This window comes from Acomys russatus, chromosome 10 (genome assembly GCF_903995435.1).
Source record: "Acomys russatus chromosome 10, mAcoRus1.1, whole genome shotgun sequence".
In the NCBI taxonomy this organism is placed as follows: domain Eukaryota; kingdom Metazoa; phylum Chordata; class Mammalia; order Rodentia; family Muridae; genus Acomys; species Acomys russatus.
The window spans coordinates 56,898,377-56,918,336 of NC_067146.1; the positions used below are offsets into that span (position 1 = coordinate 56,898,377).

General features: G+C 40.3%; 1 protein-coding gene across 1 annotated transcript in view; it reads right to left on the bottom strand.

Annotated features, from left to right (window-relative positions):
- The window catches only part of Lmbr1 (limb development membrane protein 1), a 110,872-nt gene that overhangs the window by 54,902 nt on the left and 36,010 nt on the right, over positions 1-19,960 (bottom strand).

Consider the following 19,960-nt stretch of genomic DNA (forward strand, 5'->3'; position numbering starts at 1 on the left):
ATGTCCCAGCCCCGTGTGCTGACATCAGAGGTAAAGTGGCTTTTTCCTACCTATCCTTCAGAAGAGTCATGGCCATGTGCAGGCTTTGCACACTTGCTCAGATGTGTCAGCTCTCCTAAGTGTGTATGGCAAGGAAGGCCACTGAAGCTAAAGGAACCAGGCTCACAGCTTAATGCCTGAACTCTAGAAACAAGTAGCTATTTTAAGAAAGGAGCAACAGAAAACTAAGGTGAGGATGGCTGCCTGTGCCTGCAATCCAGCACTCAAAGGCTCAGACTAAAAACATTTAAAAGCCAGAACATGATACAAGGCAAGTCCAAGGCCAGCCTGAGTTACATAGCGAAAGTCTGTATCAAGAAAATTTATTTTAACATCAGCCCCACCTATAACCAAAAAACTCAGCTAGCAAAATGCTCAGGTTTCCTTAAGCCTACCTGACCTTGTCACATAAGCAGATCATCCTATGTGGCCAAGATCCATAAACCCTTAAGATATCATCACAAAGGCAGCCTGAGCATTACTCTAAACTCACAGTTTCACTTGCTTTATCAGTAATATGGACTTCAATATATGGCATCATTATCTACTTTTCTGTTTATGTCAACACCTGAAACTATCAATGCCACAACTTTCCTGCCAGCTCCTCCAGCTCCAAGCAACCCGATTAAAAAGAGTGCTACTATGCTGAATACAGAGTCTTCAGAAGAAAAACAAGGGGCTAAAAAAATATTTTTAAGAGTGTTCACCATCCTTAGCCATCAAGGAAATTAAAACTACTTTGAGATTTTATCTTGTTCCAGTCAGAATGGCTAAGATTAAGAAAATAAAAATCAAAAAATGCTGGTGAGGATGTAGGGAACAGGAAATCCTCAAGCACTATTATCAGGAATGCAAATTGGTGCTACAACTGTGGAAATCAAAGCCAAAGTTCCTCAAAAAGCAGGAAAAACGGACGTGGTGGCATGTGCCTGTAATCCCAGCACTCAGGGAGGCAGAGGCAGGCAGATCGCTGTGAGTTTGAGGCCAGCCTAGTCTACAAAGCAAGGACAGCCAAGGCTACACAAAGAAACCCTGTCTTGAAATAAAAAGACCAAAGCAAAACAGCAAGAAACAGATTTACCCTATGTCCCAAGAGTACCCTTGTTTAGCATTGTGGTGGTTTGAATGAGAATGGCCTCCAAGGGCTTACTGGTCCCATTAGGTAATGAATTGTTCAGTCTTGGAGGAAGTATTGCCCTGGGGATGGGCTTTAAAGATTCAAGGGCCCACTCCAGACCCAGTCAGTCCCAGTCAGTCTCAGTCAGTCTCTCTCCTCTCTCCCCTCTCCTCCTCTCCTCTCTCCCCTCTCCTCCTCTCCCCTTTCCTCCCCTTTCCACCCCTTCTCTTCCCTCTCCCTCCCATCCCCTCTCCTCTCTCTTTCTCTCTTTCTCTCTCTCTCTGCCCCCACAACCTCCCACTTACAATTTACAGATCAAATGTGAGCTCTCAGCTACTACTGCAGACAGGGCAATGCCAGTCTGCCTGCCATCACATCCCTACCATGATAATCACGAACTAAGCTAACGCTCTGAAACTATTAGCAAACCCACAATTAAATGCTCTTTTAAAAGTGACTTTGGTCACTTTGGGATACGGTTGCTACATGATCTTAGCTTTTCTGATGATGAGATCCACAGTTTTACTGCATAATGAAAAGCTGCCATTGTCTTTTAGTCACCTAGTTTATATTTGTGATTGGCTAGAATTTTTTAAAAATAATTTTTGCATGTACAAAAGGTTAACCAGAATCCAGGCTTCCGTTTCTGGAAAGAAGTCATGTCTCTTTGGTACAGGTAACTTCTTGGTTTAATTTTTACCATGACTTATTTAACTACTGATGCCTGACCTAGAATGTCAATCACGACAGCAGGTGTATACAAGAGCCTTTGTTATGAACTGCAAGTTTCTTTACCACTGAAATGGTATCACTGCTCTGCAATAAACACTTGTATTTTATAACATGATAAATAAAAATAAAAGTGACTTTGGTCATGGTGCCTCCACACAGCACTACAGCAGTAACTAAGATATGCAGATACTCAAAGGACTCTATTTACTACGACAGCAAAGCATGTTCATTATTCGACTCCACTGACAACATCTAGGACAGGAAAACTGTCTAACTGTCCATCAGTTGATGAATATATAATAAAATTATAAATATGTAATGAAAATGTAAAATGGAATTTGATCCAGCTACAAAAAAAAATAAAATTATTAAAATTTCAGGTAAATGGATGGAGCTAGAAAACATAACGTGAAGTAACTCAGATCCAGAAAGACAAATATCACACGTTCTCTCTCCTGTGTAGATCTTAGGTTTAGAATCATTAGATTTTTGTGTTTAATCTGGAGTACTTGTAGAATCCAGGGAGCTACAAACAGACCACTGGTGGGGGGCAGGGAAAAAGAATACTCTTTTTGAGACAGGGTTTCTCTGTGTATCCCTGCCTGTCCTGGAACTCACTTTGTAGACCAGGCTGGCCTCAAACTCAGTGACCCACCTGTTTCTGTCTCCTGAGTGCTAGGAGTAAAGGCGTGTGCCACCATGCCGGGAAGAAAAATCTTAAAGCAGTAAGGATAGTAGAACATGTGTACTATGGAGGGGAAAGAAAATGTGAGGAGAAAGGTTGAAGTAAGGAAAGGGATAGAAGGGTGTGGCCAAGAATGGAGTGAGGGAGGAATAATGGAAGATGTTTGAAAAAGCAATATGGAAACCTGCCATTTTATAAGCTTCATATATATTTCTGCGTTTAATTGAAGCTATCCAACACAAGGGATTGTGCTCCTCCCTGAAGTCATAGGTTGCCAAATAAAAAGCTCAATCCTCAGTGTGGGATACCTCCCCTCTAGATGTTGGTCAGACATCCTGGAGACTCCATTACAATACAGGCTATTGCCATCACTCTTGGTTGTCCCCCAGAACTTGATGTTAAACTCCTATTAATGAAAACATCACATTTATTGGTTACATGATATGGAGAGATCAGGTTGGGACTAACTAAAACTTCCTCCCTAATGGCTAGCTTTCACAGTCCTAGAAGATGCTGTAAGAGCTACTAGGAGGCAAAATTCACCAGCAGTCTTAGCTAGCCCTGTGGACTATAATAAAGACTACGATGGCACGATATGCTCATTAGTACAACAGTGGCATGAATGTTATATAGAGTAACCAACTTTTTTCTGATTGGATCTAAAGCCCCATCCACATGAGGAAACACATGACTAATACTTCAAATCTGGCCAACAACAAGATGTTGGGGAACTAACAGAGCCCAGAAGTGACTCTATTACTAGTACTTTGCTAAGTGGGCCTAATATCTAACTTATCTCTAAATTCATAGCTATATATTCACAGATTAATACAGCTTTCAGGTCTCATCAGATGTTTCCTTGTGCAGTGGACAATGGTTAACACACAAACTTAAGACAAAAATAAGTATCTGTAGAGTACTCAGTCACAAGTAGGACATTTGTGACACTGAATTGCCCTTGACCAAAAGGCTCAGGGACCATTGCAGAAGAGGGCAGAAGATTGTAAAAGGCAGAGGCAGGGACGCCCTGGGTGAAATAGCAGTGTCTTTTGGACATGACAGAACCATAGCACTTCAAGAACTTACAGAAGCTGAGGCTACCAGCACAAGATCAAGCCAGTCAGTATTTCAGACAGAAGGAAGAGAGGCTCACAAGTTCTCACCCCTAGCTGCAGGGCTACTAACAGCTGAAGGCTTGTGGGTGAGGAGAGTCAGTTTTCTTAAGAAATACGCTCTGGTAGATGGCTCCATGCCCAGGAATATATGGAAAGCAGATCCAATCGGATTTTTAAAAGAGGTCATAAAGTCAGGATGGTGAGGGAGGTAGGGGTGGACCTAAAAGGAGTTAGGCAGAGGAGTAGGATGAATATAATCAGAATATATTGTATGAAATTCTCTAAGAATTAAGACTTAAAAAGTAACTAAGAAATTAGTATGTAATTAAAGTAGTGAATTACAAAAGTTCAATATAATTCAAATATGTGAGATGTATCTCAGTATGCTACATCACATCAAGATATTTTATTGGTTATCCAGAAAGGCTATTTCCTTTTATTTCTATGTTAACAATTCTCTAGTTAAAAATTTCACATTAAAAAGTGACTGGGATCCCCAAACTCCCAGGCCTTGTTCTAGTTACCCACCTCTCATATTGGCTTTCCATGGTGAGTCCCCCCAGGATCAAGCCTGCCTGCACCATCTCTACATTCTTGGGCCTAGATCCAGACATGTGGCTGTACTGAGAATTTTGGTTTCTTTAAAAAACCCAGAAATATTATGTGACTATGTTTTTTTTTTAATCCCAGGTGTGGGATATTTGGATTGTCTACAGCAGCCATGATTTGCCTCGTGCTCTAGGAAGGGCGTGATTCTGCCAGCTGAAGCTAGTTTACGTTTGGAATTCTGGGGACTTGGAAGAGGTATATCAATGCCAGAGCCCCCAAGAAAGGTGGCTGCTGCCGCCCCTGCTGCTTTGCTGGTTGCTGATTGCTTTTGTTGTTTGTTGGAGTGCTGCTTGCTGGCTAGAGATATCCTGACAATAAAGACTGGATTTGCCCCAAGAAACTGGACACCCCTAATCAGCAGGAAGGAATCTAAAGAGATCCTTCTCCCTCCATACTTTCTTTCTCTACCTAGTGTTGGGGAGTTGGAAGGGATTTGGGGTGGAGAAGGGTGGTAGCTAAAACAACCCAATAAAGTAACCAAAAATTAAATTAACCAAATAATTAAATGCAAAGGCCTCACCTAGTGGTCACCTATCTGCCCATCTCCACACTTCAAGTTCTAGCTCCAAACTCACTGTTTGCAAACCATCCTTGCCTGCTATATTCACCCAGGAGTCACACTGCTTGTGCTATCCCCATCATCCCAAGCCTAGCTCTGGTCATGCAGCTTCTACACCAGCCTAGAATCTCACTTCAGGCATACATCTGACCAAAGAAGTCCACAGACACAGGTCACATCATAAAAGCACTAATAATATGAAAGGACAAGACAATATGTCCCCATCAAACTCACTAGGTTTTATAAGAAAAAAATTCTCCAATGAGAATTACCTAGAGCTACACCAAGGCAGAATTTTAAAGAATAATCAAAAAGTAGGACTTCCATCAACACAGTACTGAGGACTAGACAGTCTTGTTAAGTCCTTATGTCACAGAATATCTCAAATGCTAGATAAAATATTAAGTCTCTTTGTCTACTACCTCTGAGGTCAACTAGTGCCTCTTACTGCTGATGTCCTAGTTAGTTAATAAAACACCATGACTAAAAATAAGTCAAGAAGGTAAGGGTTTATTTGGCTTACACTTCTATACTGTAGTCCATTACTGAAGGAAGTCAGAACAGGAACTCAAACAGAGCAGGAACCTGGAAATGGGAGCTGGTGAAGAAGCTGCTTAGGGCATGTGTTCAGGTTGTCGTCTTCTTCTTCTTCTTCTTCTTCTTCTTCTTCTTCTTCTTCTTCTTCTTCTTCTTCTTCTTCTTCCCTTTTTCTTTCTTTCTTTCTTTCTTTTTTTTTGTTGTTGTTATTGCTGTTGTGTTGTTTTGTTTTGTTTGTTTTTCAAGACAGGGTTTTTCTGTGTAGCCTTGGCTGTCCTGGACTTGCTTTGTACACCAGGCTGGCCTGGAACTTACAGTGATCAGCCTACCTCTGCCTCTGACTTCCTGAGTGCTGGGACTACAGGTGTGGGCCACCATGCTCAGCTTCAGCTTGCTTTCTTATAGAACCTAAGACCACCAACCTAGAGATGCTACAACTCACAATATGCTGGGCCCTCCCTCATCAATAACTAATTAAGAGCATGTCCTATTGCATGATTTTATGAAGGCATTTTCTCAGTTGAGGTTCCATTTTTTCAGATGACAATAATGCAGTGGTTCTCAGGCTGCCTAATGCTACCACCCTTTAATACAGTTCCTCATGTTGTTGTGACTCCCCAACCGTAACATTATTGTGTTGCAACTTCATAACTATAATTTTGCTATTATTATGAACTGTAATGTAAATAACCAATGTTCTCTGATGGTCTTAGACGACCTCTGTGAAAGGATCATTCAAGCTTAAAGAGGTCATGACCCACAGCTTGAGAACCACTGCTCTATCGTGAGTCAAGGTGATTTACACTAGCCAGCACAGTTGGCTTCTCTCAAATGCTTGTTTTTATTCATTTGCCGACAGTGTTTATGAACTCTTATCCTACTGGTTTTCATCTTCATTGTATTAGCTATGGATTTCACAAAGACATTTTCATAAAGACTCAAGTATAATGTACCCTTATACCCTGGCCCTTTCTCCCCTACCCCTTCCCACTAATCTTCCTGTTCCCAGATAGACAGTATCCAGAAAGCTTCTGCTTTCACATTTGAAAGATAGATAGATAGATAGATAGATAGATAGATAGATAGATAGATAGACAGACAGACAGACAGATATTTGGAATGAATCTGGGGTCTTCATGAGAGGAAAATAGAGTTTTTGTCTTGCAGCCTGACCTCACTTACTGTGACGATTCTCCAATTCCATCCATTTAATGCAAACACCATTTCATTCTTCTTTGTGATTAAAGAAAACTCCAGTGTGTGTGTGTGTGTGGGTGTGGGTGTGTGTGTGTGTGTGTGTGTGTGTGTGTGTGTGTGTGTGTGTGTGTGTGTATGTTTTCAGTCATCCACTGAAAGATACTTGGGCTGATTCCATTAGTAAACATTGTAAACATTACCACCACAAACACACACATCAGGTATCTCTGCAATGTGCTGACTGAGTTAATTTTTATTGTGCCTAAATACCTGACAAGAAGCAACTTAAGGGAGAAAGGGTTTATTTTAGCTCACAGTTGAAGATGATGCATCAGTCATAGTGGGGAAGGCAAAGAGGTAGGAACATGTGAAAGCTGCCACATTACATCTGAAGTCAGGAAGCTAAGAGACAGAAATGCTGCTGCTCAGTTCATTTGTTCCACTTTATTCAGCCCACAAGATGATGCAACCCATATTCAACGTGGGTCTTCCCTTTTCAGTTAAACCTTTCTGCAAACACCCTCAGAAGCACACCTAGAGGTACACATGATTCTATCCAGTCAATTATAATTAAATGTCACAGTAACCTAGAGCCTTTGGGTTCCAGAAGTATATCTGTATCATAAAATAGTATCATAGATCATTTTTAGTTAGGTTTTTTTTTTTTTTAGAAAAATCCCATACTAAAATGGCCAGCCTACCTACATTCTCATCAGTAGTATATAAGTGTTCCTCTTTCCTCTCATCCTCAACAGCATTTGGGTTTGTTTGTTTGTTTGTTCTATCTTAATGATACATGTTCTGACTGGGGTAAAGTAAAAATCTCAGTAAAGATCTGATTTCCAGGTTTAGTCCCTTTATTATCTCCTCTCTAGTGTTGGTGGGTCTGGTTGGTTCTCTGTCCAGGCTATCTTGACCCATTCTCACACCACTAGGACCTATACCTTCTTCTATATCCCTTGGTGGGTTACTGGCCTTGCTGGTCACCATTCCCCGACTGACCACTCAAGTCCTCATATCCTTCAGCCACATAGCCATATGAATTTACTTTTCACTAAAACAAGGTCAAAGGAAAATTTGAAGCAGATACACATTCTTCAGAAATCTACAGACAATGTGGTAACAGAAGTTGGAGAAAAAAAATCTCAGAGACAATAAAATGAAATATTCAGGGTCATGCACCAAACAGGGCAAGCATGAACTTTGTCTCCACCACACAAGACATGTGCACTAGTCTTAGTTAACTCTCCTTCTCATGCTCTTGTTCAGTCTCTCTTGCCCATTTCCAAGTTTTGAACAATTTTTTTTCCTGGCAACAGAAAATTTGAGTATACAAAATACATTATTAAAGTGGGTGTTTTAGTCAGTGTTCTATTGCTGTGATGAGACATCACAACCAAGGTAATTCGTGTAAGAGAAAGTTGCTCACAGTTTCAGAGGGTTAGTCTACTATCTTCATGGCAGGGAGCATGGCAACAAGCAGGCAGACAGGGTGCTGAGGAGTAGCTGAGAGTCCTGTATCTGGAAACTCAGGCAGCAGAAAGAGAAACACACTGGGCCTGGGTTGAGTTTTTGAAACCTGAAAGCCTAACCCCAGTAACACACTTCCTCCAATAAGGCCACATCTATCCCAACAAGGCCACACCTCCTAACCCTTCTCAAGTAGTGCCACTCCCTGATGACTAAGCACTCAAATATATGATCCTATGGGAATCATTCTTATTCAAACCCCCACAGTGGAGAAGACAAATAAAATATTCTCATACTAATAACCAATGTACAGTAACACAAATACAAAGAATGACATGAAACACAATTTAAGGTTAGCTGGCTTTCTATAAAATATTTAAATTAAAATATTGTCAGATGTGGTGGCTCAAGCCTGTAATCCTAGCACTTACAAGGCTGAAGCAGGAGAATTGTGAGATTGTCTAAAGACATAAAATATTAATGAAAATAGACAGTTGTTAATATGTACATGAGAATTAGCCAAAACCATGACCATGTGCCATATGAAGGTGTCCAAGCAAGCCAAAAAACACAGGCAAAGAAAACATGAGGACTCTGAAACCCAGGGGCACTCAGGAAGTACTTGTACTGTTGTGTCACTCTGGAGTCTCAGCAGTTATGAGTGGATTAAAATTACCTTTCTTAAAGAGGGTAGTGAGGGCATGAGAGGCCAAAGCAGTAAAAAAGGTAAAGAGATGGAGATCTGATCAGATTCAGATAAAGGACATTAATCTTTTCTGAGCCAGAAACAGGGACAGAACACAAAAGTTAGCAAAGAATAATATGACTGCCACATCTCAGATAAAGGCCAAGAAATAAAAGGAATCAGAGATGCAGGTTCGGGGTAACAAGGTAGGGGGGGGGGGGGGGGGTTGGGGGGAGGGCACAGCAAATAACCAATCGCTGCAATTTCTCAGCCCTGACCACAGCATGTGTGAGAAGTCAGTAATCTGAACTGCATCTATGTCATTATGTCTAGAAAATAATATATATGTACTACCAACAGCCTGGAGAGCCCTGAAAGACAAAAAGTAGATGGGAACAAATTTTTGGAGAACTGCCAAGAAATCACAGGCTAAAATCAAGAAAGAAAGTAAGAAGAGTTAGTGATGATTCCTGATGCTTTAAGTTTATGAACTAAAAGTCCTAAAATATGCCTAGTGATGACATATGTCTTGTGAGGGTGTCTAGTGATGAATAAGAATTTAACATCAAAAAATAAAAGGTAGGGGTGATAGTTTCGTATAAATTTTTCTAGGAAAACTGGGCAGCAATATAGATTAAAATTTTTAATTTGCTTTTTAAAATCACTCCACAAAATTAGCTAAAATAGGTATAAATATTAGATCCTTACAAAAACTCATGGAAAAAGTAACTGAAATAGAATACACACCTGCTTTGAAAGGATGACAAGCACTTTAAGAGCTAAACTAACTATCAAATTACCAAGAAAGACACTAAGAATAAAGATACAAAAAGCCAGAGAAAATGTCCTGTGTGAGCTGATTATGTGTTGTTTATTGTCAAGTCCTGAGTTTTCTCCCACAGTTACATTGACAGCACATGTCATCAAATAAGCTTTCTAAAACCTGCCTTAAGAATGCATTACAGGGGCTGGAGAGATGGCTCAGAGGTTAAGAGCACTGACTGCTCTTCCAAAGGTCATGAGTTCAATTCCCAGCAACGACATGGTGGCTCACAACCATCTCTTCTGGCCTGCAGGCAGAATGCTGTATACATAATAAATAAATAAATCTTAAAAAAAAAAAAAAAAAAAAAGAAAGAAAGAAAGAAAGCATCACATGGGGGCTGGAGAGATGGCTCAGTGGTTAAGAGCATTGGCTGTCCTTCCAAAGGTCCTGAGTTCATTTCCCAGCAACCACATGGTGTTCACAACCATCTATAATAGGATCTTATGCCCTCTTCTGGCCTGCAGATGTATAAATAAATAAATAAATAAATAAATAAATAAATAAATAAATAAATAAATAAATAAGCCTTTAAAAAAAAAAGATACGTTTTATAAGCCACTGTTGACCAACACATACTTAAAAGTATTACATGTTCAGATAGAATTATACATTAAATTGAATAATGAAATAATATTTAATGCTTTTCAGTAACTTTTATCTTAGTTTCTTGACTTAGGGTTTTCTAACAATACAAGTATAAAACTGAACTTCAAATTCTTGGCAGATAAAAGTGGGTGGATAAGCTCCCAGAGAAGATGACTTGCTATAAGAGCTGTTTATGAAAGCGTTCTGAGTCAGTAGCATGGCACACCATTTGTTCTGTAGCTGACAACTCTTCACAAGGAGGCATTCTGCCACTTCCCCCGCGGTGTATGGGATTACATGCTCATTTACTATCTGAGTTTTGCTCTTCCTTTGCTGTTTCTGGCTCCTTGTTGTTGTTGCTATTACTATTCTACAAATTCCCAGAGTTTTTTCTTGCTTTCTTGAGAACTATACACAATAATACACAGAATTAAGCTATTTTACTTAGCCATATTTAATTTTGGCATCAGCTAGTTTACATTCTTTAAGCCAACCAATGAAAGACACCCCATACATGAAATGTATGGAGCACTCCTGGGCCTTCTCATAATTTCTCATAAATTCATAAATAACATTAGAAAACCCTGGTGGAATTGTCAAAAAAAAAAAAGGATGCTGGCAGATAAAACAGAGAGGGACTATTCTATTTAGAGGCAACAATGTGTAGGCTTAGACTCCGAGCTGGGAAAGATAGTAGCAGGCAGGTTCCAGTGAAGGGAAAGTTCAGCAGAACAGCCTCTCAGTGGGGCTGGGAAGATGACTCAGAGTTAAAACCACTTACTGCTGCCCTGGCTGAGGACCTGGCTTCTGGTCCCAGCTTCTATATAGCAGCACAATCTCCTGTACCTCTAGTTCAAAAGAATCTAATGCCCTCTTCGGTCCTCTGTGGGCATCAAGTAAAATATATATATATATATATATATATATATATATATAATAAAATATAAATAAATAAATCTAATAATTTTTAAAAGGAGTCACGTTTTCAGAGCACTCTGTGCATAAGGCATGCAATGTAAGTTTATACAAGTTTGTTAGCTATTAGAGGCCATCAAAAATTGCATCAAGTTAGTTATACAAGCAGCTATACTTTTAAGAAAACAAAATTAGAAGGCATTTTGTATGGGAAGGGAGAGTAGATACAGAAAAAACAAAAAAACAAAAAAAAAACAGAGGGTGGTCAGAATCTCCAAGTGAGCAATCAGGAAGAAGATCTGAAATCAAGTATTGCAAGTTGTCATCTAATGCAATAAATTCTTACCACAGCATAAGGTAGTTGTTCATTAAATTTTTTGTAACAAAAAAATAAATAAATAAACATATGCTAGGTGTGGTGGCACATGCCATTAATCCCAACACACAGCAGGTAGAGGCTGGCAGACCTCTGAGTTCAAGGCCACCCTAGGATACATAGTGAGCTCCAGGACAGCATGGAGCAAGAACTACATAGGAAAAAAAAAAAAAAAAAAACCTGTCTTTAAAACAAAAATCTAAGACATAAACAAAAAAACCATATACCAGAAATATGGCATAAACTATATGTATTTTAAAAGAATAAAACAATGATTAAGCAATAACTCTGGCCCCTCAAAAAAACCATTTGAAAACTGTAAGCCTTGGGGCTGAAAAGGTAGCTCATCTGTTAGGAGCAACTGCAGTCATTCTTGCAGAGGGTCCTGACTTGGTTCCCAGCACCTACATAGTTGCTCACAATCACCCGTAACAACAGTTCCAGGAGATCTGACACGCTCTTCCTTGGGCACCAGGCACACAATTGGTAAACATACAAACATGTAGGCAAAACATTCATACACATAAAATAGAATAAGTCTTTCGAAAATGTAAGCCTTTCATAAATCTATGCTAAAATCAGCTGCTTAGAGAATTTAAGACTCATTATTGCATAATGAAAACTTAATATTGTAATCCCTGTTAAAATAAGGAAGTATAAATATTTAAACTTTTCTTTTTTTTTTTTTTTTACTGTACTATAAGAAAAAAGGAACTCCTCTCACAAAAGTTATTTTAATATATTTATTTTAACATTTTGGTTATAAATGTACCCCTCTTTTTTCAGTTTTTCCCTGCTGATCTTATTTTACCCACTAAAAGATAAATTTACATGTGTAGTATATTTAACATGTCTACTGTTTAAAATTCATCACTCCAGTATTTATCCAAGACTAGACTTTTTTTTTTTAATTGAAGGTGTGCACAGCAGTCTGTCTGACGTACTGTCACTGTCAATGACTAGAATAGTTCACCACAACTTGAAACAGCATTTAAACTAAGCTGTTGAACAGTCCCGCTGTCACTTCTATTCCTGGTATACAAACAATGTAAACAGGCTGTCAGTTAGTACACACCAAGTTTCAGCCAGTTTCTGCTGTGTAGATTCAGAGACACTGGCAAACATTTCATAGACACTGCAAATTATTACCAGGGCAACATACTGAAAAATGATTTTTATAGGCAAGTAAATAGGAACAAGACCTACAACTTACACTGCATGGTGCATGCTGAGCACTGTTTGGTAGGCGTGGGATACTGTAACTAAGAAGCCTCCAGCAGCATTAAAACCTGACCTCTAACTTCACTCCCAAATAAAATTCATTTTAACCAAAAGTAGGTAGTTTTCAATCCCCCCACGACAGGGGAGGGGAACAGGGGGAAAGTTTCTAATTGGCAATGATTATTTCTATAAATTTGCTTTCTGAATGTAAGCACTGGGACCATGGTAATTAAAAACATATTCTTTTCAAATGTGAAGCTGGAAGCTTTTTATTTGTTCCCTCACGAAGTTCTTCTCCTCATCTAACAGAGAGCTGAGCTATGAGACATCCTGAGACGTCTGTTAATTTAATCATCCTATAAAATAAAGTTTGAGGTTTGGGTCCCTATGAAAGCAGCACAGCCCATCTTTTACAACCCGCACTTTTCTAAGTAAACCAGACCTTATAGTGCAAGAGATAGATAACAAAAGTGCCCCATGATGATACAATGTGACTTCTTCTGAGACCTGGCTTCATGCCTTGTAGGCCAAGCTAGCCAGGTACTTGTAATCCTCCTGCCCTGCTATGATGTAAAAAAAAAAAAAAGTAACCCCCCCCACGCACACACAACACTCCAATGTCTCATTAGCAAATCCAAATACTAGACATACATGAGTACAGAATGTAACTGTGCTCCCAGAACACTTTGGGCATGTTACGGACACAGGTGAGGGCAGCAAGGTTCAAAGAGAGGCTCTGAGAAATACATCTGAGGCATAGTAGGTAAGGAAAGTTTTGGACATAGCAGTCAAGTTTTAGACTTGAATTCAAAACTACTACTATGCAAATAAAAAGACAATCTAGCCTTATATGTAGAAATCCATCATTTTTTATAGATGCACAGAAAATTAAATACTTAACAGATCAAATGTAAGCACTATAGGGCCTGAAAGCTGAGTTGGGTTAAGAAAACAATTGCCATCAACAAAACCAGATACTATAACTAAAGATATAATTAGTTTCCTCACACAGGCAAGAGTACTAAGAAGGGTGGTAATACAAATTGATTTTTATTTATTCATTTTATTTATCTTATTTATTTTATTCACTTAGGAGCCAAATAAACTTTATAAATTTGAACAATCATTAAATGAAATGTCATATGTTCTTTTCCTCATGATCACTCCTCTGAGTTCCTGCATGTACCTCCAGATATGGAAAGCTCAAGAGACCTGCACTACCACCCTTCACAGAACAGCGTTCCTGTGTTTTGAAAACAGCCGATTCTATCCTTACTATTTCTGGGAAGAAACCAGGGCTCCCAAGTGGGGGAGGGCCGGGAGCTCTGATTAATACATGACTACATCTTTTTCTTGCAGGTGTTGGGAGAATCAAATTAACACATAGCAACAGTTAGTGAGATATGACTTCATTTTCTGTAATAAACGCCAAGATCAAAACATGCCCAAGTCAAATTTCCTTGCAAGGTTCCCAGCAGGAGCCTTCCTCTTGTCTGTGATTTCCTCTCACCCAGCAGAACCAGACTGAGTATGCGCATTTGCCACTAACACTAAGCAGCACTTCCTTAATCGCTCATTTCCAACAATTTATGGATCATCAGTGGCAAAAAAACGAGCAAAAATAATGAAAGAACGCAATGAAAGCTCATGGAGTTCCAGGCTGGACTTCCTACTCACTTCTCTTTAAGATGGAGGCCTGAGACAAATTAGCCAGTGGGGGAAAAGTCATCTGGTCATAAAATACAGTACAAGGTCACTTTTATGTAAGTTTGCCAAAAGCGACATAAACCAGGGCAATCTCAAACTGTGACACAGGATAGAAACATATTAAAGCGATCTTTGTTCCTCCTCTATTGTGCTGTCATGTTGCTTGGCTTTATGGACAGCCTGAGCCCAGCACGGAGCGCTTCGCCTCCACCTGGCCAGGGCAACTAATTAAGAGAGGAAGTGACCTCAGATTTGTGCGTTTTACTTTTATTATGAAAGCACTTTGTTTGAAGTTACAGGAGCTAACCTCTTAATCCTACAGATCATGTGCGAGGTTCTGGACACTCTAGGATGGCTGGATGGGTTTGGATAATTGGTCAGGATGTTGCTGTCGTTATGTTAAGTTTTATGCCAGGACTTCAAATCAAAGATGGGCATTAAAGTAAAGGGCAATATAAATCTGCTACCAGAAAAGTCCCGGGCTTATGAATTAATCTGTCATTACATTTACATTATACTTACAAAGAAATCATATGGTGCGATCTTTTCCCCACTTAATTAAGTTTATTTTGTCTTTATAATGTTTTAATTCAAAATATGATGGTAACATACAAAATGAATCAGATATGTTCCTCTCATTTAAACACTGGCTGCTGGGTTAACCTCTAGAGTTCACTATGAAATCAGAAACACCACCTGGAGTTACTGTCCATATCCAAGAGGTCTTTTCTGAACAGAAGAAGAAGAAAACACTGTACCACTGACCAAAGGTGATAGTCCCAGCACTGTGGTCTGCCCTGACATGACTCCAATCCCTAAGACCCACTGACTCTCTCATACCAAAGAACGCCTAAGGTCAAAACAAACTCAACATGGGCATTTCCTATCAGAGCTAAGATCCAAGCACAGAATCAGGTTCAAACACACACAACCCAATGCCTATGGCAGTGCAAGTGAGTGACAGCAAAATAGTCTACACCTAAGAAATCTCACTGCAGGAGAAAGTTAAATTCCTAAGACAAAAGCAGGTTTCTTACTGTTAAAAAATAACACGTTTCAAAACTATGTTCTCTTAGACTTGAGAATTCTTAAACAGTGGAGATGGCCCTAATAAAACAGCAACTCACCCCAGTGTAAAAAGATAGAAGAAAGGCTACTTACAGCCCTTAGAGGATATGACCCGCTCCCCAGGCCTAAAGTGTCCTGTTTGAATTAATATAGCTGTTTAATTAAAAACTAAGTAGAGAATTCTGCTTCATTGGACTTTTCAATTCAAGCTCTGCATCCATCCTGTAGTCAGTAGCCAATTTCCGCATCTCTGCACAATATGCAAGGAGCTGTTTTAAAATCGATTGCCCAGGGGAATCCATGGATGCATGGGGGCCATGTGTCACTTAGAGAATATACCAGATGTAGACTCAGTAAAACAGCTCAGGAGGGTGGCCACAGGGGAACGGGAAATGGAACCAGCCAGACTGTAAGTTTGTCATGACTCAAATCACTGGGTACATTCACACTACACAGTTTCTAGCCTCTCTCCAATATCAGTCAGAAACAGATATGCCCAGTGAAGTCCATCAGCAAACAGCTGGCCAGGAGCACACATGACTGCATGTACTCGTGGTCAATGACAGCACCAACGACAGCCTCAGAGTGAAGTTCACTGTTCTGACGCAGCCTCAGAAGCTACACAGATGGCTGCTCTTGAGAAACACTGAAGACCTGTGCAGGTAGGCCCCAGGACCCAAACGTCATACTAGATGGCAAGACACTAAAAAGTTATTTATTGTACATTTCTAACAGACTTTGTAGCTTTCTTTCCTGTAACTTATTTTAAAATGAAAAAAAAAAAAACCATAAGCACTTTAAAATAACATTGATCACTTAATCTAAAAACACTGTGACCATTTCTATAGGCGTCCAGCTCTTTGTCCAAGGATGCAGCTCCTAATGCTAAAACTGACTTGCTTTGTTTCTACACTCCATACTTCAAAGTGCAGAAAATGATTTGAAAGTTAGACCACCTGATAATGTGTCATTACTCAGGGCTGGCCACTGATTTTGATAAGCACACTCATTAGCCAGTGCACTTACAGACTGCATAGGTCTTAATTAAATCACCGTGCTAAGGAAAACAGCACATTTAAGGTCTAGAGCCTTTCATCTCTCTTTTATTTTTAATTGAATTTATCTATGTGCTTGTTTGTTGGGGGCACCTGTGCCACGGTGCACATGTAGGGGTCAATGGGCAACTTGCAGAAGTCAGTTCTCTCCTTCTACCACATGGTCCTGGGGACTGAACTCGGGTCATCAGTCTTGGCAGCAGGCACCTTTACTTGCTGAATCATCTTGCCAGTCCCCATCTGTCTTACTATGGTATAAGTTTCTATTTTCTTAGGGCTATCTCCTCACTATTCTTATACATTGCAGGTCAAACAAACAATCAAACAAACAAAAAAACCAAATGATTTTGAGAAAGTAAAAAAGAAAAAAAAAGGTAGTTAAATCCTAATCTGCGTACTTTTACATAAATTACTTCATTTAGTCATCAAAATAATACATGGTGGCACATGCCTGTAATCTCAGCACTCGGGGACAGGTGAATCATTGTGAGTTCAAAGCTACACAGAGAAACCCTGTCTCGAAAAACCTAAGAATAAGAATAATACAGTAGAGAGCTAGATGTGGTGACACATGCCTTTAATCTAACGTTAATCCCAATACACCTCAGATCTCCCTTCCTTGGTCCCTTCTCCTTGGTATTTCAGTGTAGCCAGGCTTCCTGGACACCATTAATCCTCCCCACTCGACCTCCAAGCCACAGCCATCTCTTTCTAACCTTAGCATTAAGAAAAAAAAATATTTATATTGGTTTCTACAACACCTATTCATCCCCTAGCTCCCAGGTCAGATTGATGGTAGTCACCCTCTACCTCCTGGCCTTTCCCTCCTGATCTCTACACCTCCTGGACTACACCTCCTGGCCTCTCCACCTCCTGGCCTCCACCTCCTGATCTCTATACCTCCTGATCTCTACACCTCCTGGCCTCTACCTCCTGATCTCTATACCTCCTGATCTCTACACCTCCTGGCCTCTACCTCCTGATCTGCCAATGATTTTATTAACTGCCTCACAAGCTATAATTGAGTCTCTTTCCTGGCTGGTCAGCACAGACAGCACAGAGGCAAAGACTGTCCAAACACCACAGGCCGCCTCAAGTTATGATCTGTTTAGCTAACAACAGCATCTTTATAAGGAACGTGAACTGAGCAGATACTCCTGCAACAGCAGACGAGAGTAACAGTGAAGCAAGAGCAGGGTTAGGAAGAGGAGGAACTGTGCAAGCAGCAGGCATCAGCAGGTGGTTTTAGTGAGTCTACACAACTACACCTACACATCTGTGCTGCTGTATTAACCCCTCCCAAACAGCACTTGGCAATGGATAGAACATGGGCTCCAGGGCACTCCTTTGCTTGGTGACAAATGTGAAACAATGAAATACAGACTTATTACTACACTTAAGTACAACAGTAGGTGAAAAAACACTCAAGAAAAATTCTTTCCAGCTCCTATTGTCTACAGCATAATACCTAAACTAGCTGCCAGAGCTGAAGCCTCCAGGACCTTACCCTGAGACTGACTCCCTGTGCCCTTACTGCTCCTATCCTCCAGCACTCATCAATTCAATCAGAACTCAAGACCACAGGGCAAGCCTTTAAAGTACTGTAATTTTTGGACCATAAGATGTACATTTTCCCCTCAAAAGTGGGGTGGGAAATTCGGGTGAGCCTTACGGTCCGAATGCTGTTTTCACTGTTTTTCTTGTGCTGCTCTAAGCCTGGTTACCCCCACTGTCTGTCTGGTGACTACAGAGTCTGAGCGCTTCATGAGTGGCCCAGCAGCTCCTTTAGGAGCACAGTAACTTGTACTGAGAGCTGCTAATTCTGTTTCTGATGAACAGACACGTATCTATGAAAAACTACCTCCAACTTCTTCAGAGACCCAACCTCTGAAGCATCTCCAGTGGCCTCCCCGCCGGCTGTCCATTCTCTGCAGCACTCTGTAAGGCTGTGTATTCTATACATATTCCAGAAGGCCCCTGGCCACGGGTTTCAGGTGATGCCTCCCCTTTCTTTGCACTCGATAATAGCACAGCTCCTCTGCTGTCAGCATTTTTTGATCCTCTGTCTTCCCCTTCCACAGTCTATCCTTGACCATCTCTTTTTCATGCTGGCCTCCTGTGCTTTCAGTGTTGGACTACAGAGAGAACATACCCTTTGGGAATGTCAGGTGTCATGCCTGCTATTTCATACATGGGGTCTTTAGACAACTGACTAGCTTGGGGCCTCAGTTTTAGCCACATACAAGGAGAACTTGAACTAAGTCAGTGATACGATCTTGTACAATTCCTTCAAGAAACTATAAATAGTAAAGCAGCTTTCTTTTTTGTTTGTTTGGTTGGTTGGATGGATGGATGGGTGATTGGTTGATTTTTTAAAGATACAGTTTCTCTGTATATCCCTACCTGTCCTGGACCTCTCTGTAAACCAGGCTGGCACTAAACTCAGAGATCCACCTGCCTCTTGCCTTCCAAGTGCTGCAATTAATGGGATGCACTACCATGCCCAGCTATAGCAGGTTTCTAAATTAAAATGAAGTAATTACATAATTTCAATTGTTAATCTTAATACATAAGAATAGAAAATAACGCCAACATACAAAAGCAGTTTTCTCAATGTGGAGCTTGAAAGCAAAGCAAAGCAAAGCACAATCCGGTCTCATCTTGGTACATTTACTAGATGGGAAGTTAGCTGACAGCTTTCAGCTGCAGAGTGTTCACATCTGAAGTAACAAGGTCAGTCCACAAAAACACTTGACCTTTCAGTGGCCCTTTCTCTGTGTTGCTCAGACTGTCAAGTGTTAAACAGTCTCACTCCTAAGACCCCATATAAACAGTGCTCCTTAGGCAGCATAACAAAAACTGAAACAGCACGGTTATCTGCATATTCTTGGGCAAGAATGACACACGATTCATGAATGTAAGGGGATTTGGGATGGCTCGGCCTTGTAAGCATGAGGACCTAAGTTCAAACCCCTAGCACTCAGGTAAAAGCTGGTGCAAGGGTGTGTATCTGTAACTCCAGAGCTACAGAGGCAAAGATGGGCAGATCTTTGGAGCTCACTAGCTGGCCAGCTGAACTAAACCAATGAGTTCTAGATTCATCAAGGACCCTGTCTCAAAAAAATGCAGTGAAAGGAAACTGAGAAGGACACCTGATTTTGATCTCTGTCCTTTACATGGACCTGCAAGAACATGGGTAAACACACACCCCAAAATGTTCATATGCCACATACAAAAAGGAGGCAAGTTATATGAAACAAATACAGGAAACCCAGTTTACAGCCTCCCAGGTCAAATTTATAAGATAGATAAGCATAATTCACTCCATATATTACAATAGGAATAGAAGTAAAATTCAGAAAAGTGTAAGATGTTTCAATTGTAACACTAACTCACTCTGTCAAGTATTAATTACTTAAATCTTTTCATTATATTCCAAAACTTTATGGCTGGACATTCTGT